Source organism: Rissa tridactyla, chromosome 3 (genome assembly GCF_028500815.1).
Source record: "Rissa tridactyla isolate bRisTri1 chromosome 3, bRisTri1.patW.cur.20221130, whole genome shotgun sequence".
Taxonomy (NCBI): Eukaryota; Metazoa; Chordata; class Aves; order Charadriiformes; family Laridae; genus Rissa; species Rissa tridactyla.
In genome coordinates this window covers 105372030-105382840 of record NC_071468.1, presented here as the reverse complement: position 1 = coordinate 105382840, position 10811 = coordinate 105372030, and positions in this window count along the sequence as shown.

Genomic DNA, 10811 nt, shown 5'->3' with positions numbered 1-10811 from the left:
TGGCTTGGAGGGGAGTACTCTTTGCCAGGTAAAAAAATGGCTGGAGGGCTGGCCCCAAAGAGTGGTGGTGAATGGAGTTAAATCCAGTTGGTGCTGGTCACAGGTGGTGTTCCCCAGGGCTTAGTATTGGGGACAGTTCTGTTTAATAGCTTTATCAACAATCTGGACGAGAGAATGCAGTGCACCCTCAGTAAGTTTGCAGATGACACCAAGTTAGGCAGGAGTGTTGATCTGCTTGAGGATAGGAAGGCTCTACAGAGGGATCAGGACAGGCTGGATCCATGGGCCGAGGCCAAGAGTATGAGGTTCAACAAGGCCAAATGTTGGGTCCTGCACTTGGGTCACAACAACCCCATGCGGCATTACAGGCTTGGGGCAGAGTGGCTGGAGAGCTGCCCAGCAGAAAAGGACCTGGGGGTGTTGGTCGACAGCCAGCTGAATATGAGCCAGCAGTGTGCCCAGGTGGCCAAGAAGTTGGCACAGCATCCTTGGTTGTATCAGAAATAGTGTGGCCAGCAGGAGTAGCGAAGTGGCTCTGTACTTGGCACTGGTGAGGCCCCACCTCGAGTGCTGTGTCCCGTTTTGGGCACCTCACTACAAGAAAGACATTGAGGTGCTGGAGGGGCCCAGGGAAGGGCAGTGAAGCTGGTGAGGGGTCTGGAGAACAAGTCTTATGAGGAGCGGTTGAGGGAGCTGGGGTTGTTCAGCCTGGAGAAAAGGAGGCTGAAGGGAGACCTTATTGCTCTCTACAACTACCTGAAAGGAGGCTGTAGAGAGGTGGAGGTCACTCTCTCCTCCCAAGTAACAAGCGATAGGACAAGAGGAAATGGCCTCAAGTTGTACCAGGGGAGGTTTAGACTGGATATTAGGAAAAAAATCTTCACTGAAAGGGTTATTAAGCATTGGAAGAGGCTGCCCAGGGAAATGGCTGAGTCACCATCCCTTTAGGTATTTAAAAGGTGTGTAGATGTAGGGATGTGGTTTAGCGGTGGACTTGGCAGTGCTAGGTTAACAGTTGGACTCAATGATCTTAAAGGTCTTTTCCAACTGAAATGATTTTATGATTCTGTGATTCTATGATTGTACTTGCTCTATGTGTTGAGGTTTTTTTCATCATGGTCTACTGATCTTATTTTCCTTAGTCCTGAAGCCTCTTGCTTTCAATGTTGCTCCTGTAGCTGCAGCTCTTATTGAGCCGTAAGTTCTCTCAATTGCTCAGGGGTTCTTCTTGAAGCTTCTATTGGGACTGCTGCTGCCACCTTTTTAACTGTGCCTAACATTTGCTGCAACTCTTGCTGGTGGTGTGCTGCTAGCTCCTTGTTTCTTTCTAAGGAACTCTGAATCTGTGTTTCCTACTGGCAACAGCCTTGCTGCACATATTCTCCATCTCAGGTGGACTGGTCAGCTGATATCACTCCACTGGACAGCCCTTGATCAGTGTTTCAGCACAAAGCGAACGTAGCAATTCTACCCAGGGTACAACAACAACAAAGCCCTTCTTCCTCGAATAAACAAAAAGATTTTTCAATTATAGAAGAATCAGGACACACACAATGGCAGCCTCACTCTTTTAAAACCTATAAATACTTGAAAAATTGGTATGCAAGCTGTCCTACACCTTCTAGTCTGGACCTTAATTCACTGAGGTAGGAATTAATCTCCTGCACATATTGCAAGCACGTGTGTATCATTTTATTATGGAACAGAAATAGTCAGTTTGCTAGATTCAAAAAAAGACACATGAACTCTATTTGAGGGAGCTAACAAAATTAGTTCTTCTGAGTCATCACTGCATTGCTGGTAAACTGGAAGTATTCAGAACAGGAAGAATAGATTAATTAGCTTTAAACTCGAACCCTGCAAAGCTCACATGGCTAGGATAAGACCAGGAACCAGCAGGCATATAATGACTTTTATTTTATTTTTTAGCAAGTATTGGTAGGTGGTTTATAAGGGTAACAGAGTGAACAGCAAAGCATAGTCATTTAAAGGTTTATGATGAGGGCCAGAGATCACGGCTCTCATGGGTCTTTGGCCTACAGTAGACTTAATTCTGCTTCCAATTAAGGTTTGCCAACAGAAACTGCTGAATTTTTTTTTTTAATACAGATCTTACAAGATCTTCAGGAATGGCTGAAGGTCTGGAGCCATCAAACCGATGTTTATTTCTGAAGCAAGTTTTTAGCAACTCAAAATAGGTTATAGTGCATGTGATGGGATTCTGGGCTACTCTTAAGCAAATGGATTGGTTTGGAGATGGGCTAAGGTTCAGGACTGCAAAGAACTGGGACAAGTGCTATATAATTCACATCTTTGGTTGAGCAGGGTGAAGCCTGGACTCAACAAGCAGAGTTTATGGTTAACATTTCCTGAATTGACTTCTAAATATGAAGTAACTTGTTGCTGTCATGAGCAACAATTATTATAAGTAACCTGTGACTGCATTTCTTCCCCTCCCCCCATTAATGAGTAGAGTAGCTGCCATTGTGTAGTTTAATACTCCTGATGCACAATAACAACAGAATAAGATATGCAAAGTCTGAGGAAGTGTCCTTGGAAAGATAAGTAAAATAATATTCCAGTCAGTGCAGAAACAGCAACCAGTGGCAGTGGAGACATTACCAGCCTCAGTCAAAGAAATGGAAAAAAAAATTAAGGCGTCGACAAGAACAAAAAATATGTGAATGCTTTGAACTGGTGAACACTTGGAACTTAAAGAACCTGAATATGCACAGACCTCTGAAGTATCTCTTCTTCAGGTACCAGAGGGTTTCCCAAAACTTTTGTCGCATAGATCATGAGCAGATCTTGTTAATGGTGGCTACGTAGCACTGCCTAGACTTTTGCAGCAAATATATCCATTAAGACTCATGTGTCGGAAGACAAACTACCTACCTTCTATTGCTGACTGCTCAGCTGTCCTCTAGTCAGGTCTATCACTTTGGCATATCTATGGCTTTGTAGACTTGTAACTAAGATTTAGGTGAGAGATGGGATTACGGTGACAGGTTAGGGCAGCACTAGTGAGAACCCAAGACCCAAGAAGTGGGGTGGTGCTGGTAGGAACAAAATGTTTATGACTGCAGGTTCCCATGCTGTTCTGGGTTGGCTGCATGGGGATTTCAGGTTATGTCAGGACCCCTCAAAACCTGCAGGGTTAAAATGAGGACTGTGTCCAACATGAGCAACCAATTTATCAAAAACTGTAAAGAAAAGCTGGTTCACTGACTTTTATTAAACCTAACACTGGGAAAGATATTATGATTAAGGTCATCATATAAATGATGACAGAAAGCAGATTTATTATTAGATTCTATGTAATTTGTAGGGCAAGGACGTTGGACACTAGCAAGAGTGAATTGACTAAATTCTGCAGTTGATATAAATCAAACTGATTAAAAACTATGGTTAGGTTTGAAATACAGTTATAAAAATAGGGACTGAAGATGCAAATTAATTGCTATGTTTTATGGTGTCCTCAGAGCTAGGAGAAAAGTTAGAGCCAGTGACACAATTTGTAGTTGATTTTGAGGTAATTGAAGGCAAAAAAAAGTTCTGGATAGGCTTAAAATGCTGTCACAACTGCTAATTTTGATTCTGACAGATCTGGACTGCAATGTGTTTTAAATTTCTGAAAGTCCTACACGGAATTATTTGCTCTCACCCCTAGCATTCCTTAAGAGTGGCCATACCTGTTGAAACCGTGATTCTGCGTGGACCAGCATCCAGACTCAGACAAGAGGATGCATAGGGAATAGCATAGAAGTGCATGCATTTAACAATAACTTTACCAGAAAAGATTACTTTTGGAATCCCCAGAAGTTCATTCAAAAACTTCAGAGGACAGAAGTGTAATTTTTTTAAAATTTAGTAGTCTTTTATTTTAGGGGTTTTTTTCCATAATTTTTTCTGGTCGCTTCTGAATACATTTAAACTCTCACCATTTGGAGCATCCTGTGTCAGGGTGTTTTGCAGATAAATCACACGTTGTGTTAAGAACCACTATCATCTGTTTTGAATCTAAGGCCCCAAACCTTATATTGGAAGGCACAATCATTCCCTATTTACTAGTCTACCCACAGCACTTTTGATTTCATGGACCTCTACCACATACACCTTCACTCATATAATTTCCATGTTGAGAGTCCTAATCCATTTAGATGTTCCCTGTCAGAAGCTATTTCATGTACTTGATCACCTTTGCTAAACTTTTCAGAACCTCCTCCAGTACTAGTATGTATTTCTGCAGTGGGGAGGGAGGAGGGAACACAGCTGCAGACAAATCATCCCCTTCCGTGGAGAGGGAAGGAGTGGTTTTCACTGTGTTCTCTGTTCTTTTTTAAACAGTTCTTAATATTGCCTTGATTTAGAGCACGAGGATGACATTTTTAACAGAACTATCTACTGTAATTCTAAGACATCATTCCAGAAGAATAGTAATCAGCTCAGAGATGAATCTACTTTCTGTGTAAAATTCAGATTATTTTCCCTATCTATTTTGCTTACCATTGGATGTATCTAACTGAATTTCATCTACTGTTACAGTGACCACTCAGTCTTATAAGGCTCTTTTCTGATTTTTCATGGTCAGGATTTTCTGAATAACTCGGTATCAGTAAACACTATCACATTTTCCAAGGAATGCCTCATTTTTTTAATATGCTGGAAATTACCAATCTTAGCATAGATCCCTGAAGAGCTCTGCTGATAAACTTTTTGCACTGCGAAAATTTGCTCCTTACTCCAATCTCCATTTTCTGTATTCTAGGCAATTATTTATCTACATAATGATTTTGGTTCTTATTCAGTGGATGCTTTATTTATGTAGGAGCCTTTTGAGAGAGTTTGTTGACAGTACCAGCCAGTTTTCCCTAATGCATGACGATTCCTCCAAAAAAGCACAATAGGTTTGTAAGGCATGACTTTCCTTTACAAAACCCATGTTAATAATATTGAAACACAATGACAGGTAGCTAAAACCATCTAAACTATAGGAAAGCTAACAATGGGAAAAAAATCCATTTGCGGCACAGCTGAGAGTGAGGAATTCTAATGCACTGAAAAAGAAATGAATCATAGCAATGAAACGGGCCTTTTAACTAGACATGAATTGTTAAATTATTAATAGTGCAGAAAAGGAACACTTATTCAATTAATACTCCTGTTCTGTCTTTAGAAGGAAGCCAGATAAGATACATGGATCACACAGGAATAAAGGAAAGATTCTTAATTCACTAGTAACTGAGAAAGATATTAGACAACATCAAAGGCGCATAAGACGTTTCCAGTAACACTTAATTGTTTGCTGAGGAAATATATGGCCTCCTGATTTTAATTTTATTTATTTATTACAGTGACAATGAAATTGTAGAAGACTGAAAACACTGATTTTTATTTTTTTTTGTCACATGCAGGATGAGGAAATGGAGTGATATGGATGATAATTGATTAGTCTGATTCCAGTCAGAGGTAAATTAATAGAAAAAGGTTTAAAAATCAATAAATAAAGAATTAAGAGACAGGATTCTAGTCAATCTCTGTCAACATAGATTTTACAAAAAAATTAGGGTTTTTTTCAAATAAGATGTGATGGATATTTTTAGACAGTTGATTTTTGTTGACAAAAGTAACCACACAGATATCATATTGTTAAGGAGTTAAATATGTGCTACTAATACAATAACCCAATGCCATCCTGTAGCAAAATGACAGAATGAATTGACACCTGAGTTTACTAACAAGAGATATACAACTGTAAATCCAGATACAGGATCGGTGAGACTGTTACTGGCATGCTATGGACTCTTGGTGTTTCCTTTTAGAAAAGGATGTTGGGAAAAAAAAGTGGAAGGACCACAAAAAAAGAACATAAAAACAATTTAAGGTCTGTAGAAAGTGTCAAAAGAAACATACCAATATAAACCGGAAAAAGACTGGCAGTCAGGTGTTCTTGCCTTGAATAACATGAAAATTTGTTAAAATAGGCAAGTAAACACAATAACTTATCTCTGTTATCTTTTATTAAACTATGATTAATCCAATGATGTCTGAACAGTTAATTAGGGCTGGCTTCATTAAGACCTTTTCTAGATACATAAAGTATATGGATATTTCATCTGAGACAACTACGACCAAGGTTAATGTGGTTCTACTGAGTTAAATATCACCTGAGTTCGATCTTCTGTATTTATTCCTTTGGGTAAGATAAGAAAGAACCATGCAATTTCCCTTTCATGGCAACAAAAATATACCTGTTTTCCACATCACCTGGAGCAACTAATCAGAGCATCCATTTGCCCTGGACACATATATGATCAATACTGGAATAATATTTTTTTTCCGAAGTATGCTACAGAAAACTGCTGGATCCATTTGCCATTCTCCTGGGATACACTGCTGACAGATAACTGTTCTGCTGTCAGTGACATCTTACCTTGAATATAGATTAAGATCAATAAGATGAAAATACTCATTTTTGCCATGAACATAAAACCCAGATTTTTTTCTGATGTTTGTTCATGCCTAGCTGTTTGGTAGGTAACTGCTTCCCTACACATGCACTTTCTCATTCAACACTGACTTTTACCTTCTCTGTAGGGGAAAAAAAAAAAAAAAAGCAGCAATATTCAGCATTTTTCTACTAAGAAAAAACCTAAATAGATCATGCTCCTTTAATTTCTATTCCTTCACCCAGTTTCTCAGACTGCAAACTTCCTATTACATGGAGAAAGCGGGTAAGATGTTTTCAAACATGGCAGTATTTCATTAGAGAAGCACTCCTACATGAAAAACAAAGTTCTGGGGAAATATTTTACTTTCTATCAAGCTCTGACAAATCACAAACGCAGCTCCCTAGTAGGCTGCACCAAACAGATTGTTTCAGAGGCAGGCAACTGGGGATTTAACAGACTGAACAGCCAATCTCAAGATCAAGTTTCTTGGCACAGTCAGGAGCCACAGGACATCATGGAGCCAAGAACATAGTAGCCTTGGGAAATTTAGTTAGATCCAAGCTTTAAAGACGCTGGAAGGCCCTTCAAGACTTGATTTGTTAGACATCCTGTTCCACATGCTCCCTGCGCTAGTCCTAATTCTGGGTAACTCCCAAGAGTGCTCCCACTTCTAAATTAGCTGGGTGCACCACGTAATTTTGGAAAAATCATAGGATATTCTGTGATTTCCTGAAATTCTTTTAATATTTACTTTCCACCAACAATATTTTTCAAGGTTTTTTATTTGTTTGTGAGATCATCTTAAATCAAAAGAAAGATGCTCTGAAATGTTAGACTTCTACAGAGAATGGAAGTTCCAGATTTCATCTGGCTCTTAATCACTGTTACTACAGTCAGAATGCTTTTCCTTTGAGTATTGTCCTCTTGCTCCTCTAACAAGTGAGGAATGGACAAAGAAAGGGAGACAAATAGCTCTGAATCCTGTGTTTTCAAATAAAATAACTGCAAACGTCACAGCTGCATTGGGCAACGCTGCCCAGGGAACATTCTCACTCTCTGACAGCCTCTAACAGAAACTTTTGACTGCAATTTCTGACTTAACTGAAACTACCAAAGCGATATTTCCACTAAACTAGCACTGCAAAATAAGTAAGAAGTTTGGAGTAAACAGCCATATCTATGCACAGTACCTGACGGCAGAGATAGAAGTCCATCTGCATTCCCTTAATTAAAGAGACAAATTCTTTGGTATATCAGAACAACATTTTACAAAATTTGCACACAAGAGAAATAACCTCCAAGTTGGATATTTTAATACAAAGTAACATTTAAGACAGAAACCTTTCCCTTGTGGTATTTGCCGCTAAATCATTATAAAAATGCTTGAAGACTTCCCCAGATTACTATGCCAACTGAAAAGGTGAAAACAATTGCACTGCTTGTTATCTAGGCTGAGCTCAATGTAAAATCCAAATGAATAACATAAATAGTGAATTGTCAATTAGATTTTTATCTTTTATGACAACAAACAGGTACTAATTCGGCAACATAAGGTCTTCTCACAGCTATACCTGTTTGGGTTTTTTCATTTAGCTGTGTTTCCTAAAGAGAAACAAGTTAGAGTGAAAATTGTAGAAAAGACTTTTACAATGTGATTTTTTGAATATGACACTTCGACACCAACAATAAAACAACCCATTAAAAAAAAAACGTAAAAAACCCCCACTTTGTAATGAATATCAGTTTTCAGTTTCAGAACCATTTGGCATTAAAGTTCTGTGAGACAAACTTGGACTAACCTGAAATTCTAGCTTAGAGTAAGACAAAAAAGTGGGGAAAAATAAGATATAATAATAATAATCATCATCATCATCACCACCTCATTTATTCACCGGTCTCAAAAGAGTATTATTCTGTTATGTGTGAAAATTTCTCCATTAAAAAATAGACTAGTAATCTGGGGAGGAAAATCAGGTAAGGAAAGAGGCTGAAGAGAGCAATCACAGTAGCAAAATATTCGGTAAATATGTTATAGCTTGTTAAAAATAATGTAATGTGAGGCAAAGTCATTTTCTGTCTTAGGAGAAAGACCAGCTTGTAAAGGTCATATAAAATTATTTTTTAACCTTTTCTTTTCCTTTGAGCTAAAACTAAAGATATTGACAATTTTTGTCCATTGCCATACGAGATCTAAAAGATCTTGCATTTATGCAGACAATGCACATGAGGGGAAAAAAAAGATGACAAACATCAACACCTTTTTGTTCTGTTCTGTAACTAAGTTTATTTCACTGTGATTCTGCCCAATTTACATTGATTCTTTGCTGCCTCCAGTGGAGGTGCCTGACCATAAAGACATGGAACTTTTTTTTAAGTTTTGAAGCTGCTTTTTGAAGCTGCTGCAGCTCTCAGATTACGATGCTTATTTTATTCCAATTTAGGCCATGATGCCAAAAAGCTTGTCAGTTCTACCCACTGAGACCCCAAAGGGATGGCCGGTTTGCAGCTGCCTCTATCCCTTGCAATATGGGTGGGACCCACTGAACACTGCCAGGGAGGGTTCCTGGCACTGGAACCCAGCCATCAATACTATTAAATTGTTAGAGCAGTCCCTGGCACACGGTTAGTCTGTGACAACTCTCCCGATCGATTCCCGGGTACTGTTGGGAAGCTGGGCAGCCCAGGAAGCGTTCCTAATGAGTAGTTTGCATAAGGCTGTCCTCTCACAGGCAGTAAGAAGGATGGACAGAATGGATATGGCCTACCTTGTGCCAGCTGGCTTAAGTGCCACAGACTTTATCAATGGTCTTGATCACATTATATTTACTCCTGCAGATGTAGCCTGTGTATGCCAGGTCCTGGATTTCCCGCAGTTTGGCTGACTCAGAATGTTTTCTCTCCTCTAAAGGACAGCAGACTTCCACACAAGAAGAGACAACATTCACAACCCTGGGATAGTGGATGATTTCTTTATATCACTTCAAGGGCAGAATGAACAAAGCCTAGGAGCTGAAATCCTGAATCTATAAAGAACAGTCTTCTGCTGCTGTTTAATCAACTTTCTGCCTTTACCCTGGAAGGCAGTCCATTTCATTGTGAAGTTGGTCATGAGGAGGCTGCCCAGGTACAGTCGGCACTGCAGTGCTGGTTTCTGGAAGAAGAGAAGCACTGGTTGGTTTGCAGGCACACAATCTTCCAAAAAGTATGCTTGTCTACAAGCAGTCTCCAGACCATGATCTTGCGAACAGGCCTACTCTACATCTGATCTGTAAAAAGTCATCCAGCTGTCCACCAGATAGTCAGTCACGGGGCTTGCTCACCTGCTCACTGAATAAGCAGCACGCCTGCCTACTGATGACCCACAGAAGGAAAAAGTACCTCTACTTTTTAAAGTTCTTGATGCTTGTGCTTAGCATTCAGATGCTGATAGTGAGTCATATGGGATATCCTTATGTTGCCTAAGACTGCATTTGTTTTTCAGCATAAATTTTTTAAGAAGTGGTGCAAACGCACTGTGAGATAACATTCTCAAATTTAGGCTATACTATTATAACATGTTATCATTTATAAGCAATGGGTCTAAAAAACACATGTGACCCACTTGCCTCCTCAAGATAAGAACCAGAGCTGGGAATGAAACAGAAGCTACTCTGCCGCTGAAACTACTGAGTTCTTATGTACACTGAAGCCATCCTCTTTCCTTTGGCACAGAGAGACCAGAGCAGGCCAGAAAATGTAATGCGCTCTATCAGCTAATGAGGCATCAGCTAGGGCTTTTACTCGTAGTCTTAATTTGATGTGGAAAGGCAGTTTCTGCAGCTGCAGCAATATAACTTAAGTGAAGAGCTAGGACTCAAGACTGAACATACATATAGCAGGCTCACTGCTGCACAGTCACTATAGAACTGTTTATGGTGTGAAAGAAGTGAATGGGATTAACCCCCCACCCTCCCTTAGCTCCTTAGAAGTTAGGGGTCTGGTCTAAGTTAGTGTCCTCCCATGGACAATAGTCTACAGTCAAGAGAGGTTTCACTTGCTTCGCTGGGGCATTTCTCTTCACTGTGCAAAATAAAGTATCTCTGAAAATCTAAATATGGAATAATTCAGAGGGGTGGTCTCTGGAGATTTCAGGGGATACTTTGAAGGCTATGAAAGGCACCTAAAAAAGTGAGACTGTTCTCGTAAGACATTTCCTCCTCCTGGTTCGATAGGATTTCCAAGGAGCTTTGCATTGGTGCAGCACTGCGAAGTTGAAGATAATTGTGGAACTGGATCAATAATAGATCCGTTGGCCAACTCAGAGCTGTCTTTAGCCTTGAATTTACAGGCAGAGAAAAGTTATAGCCAGAAATCTGGTTT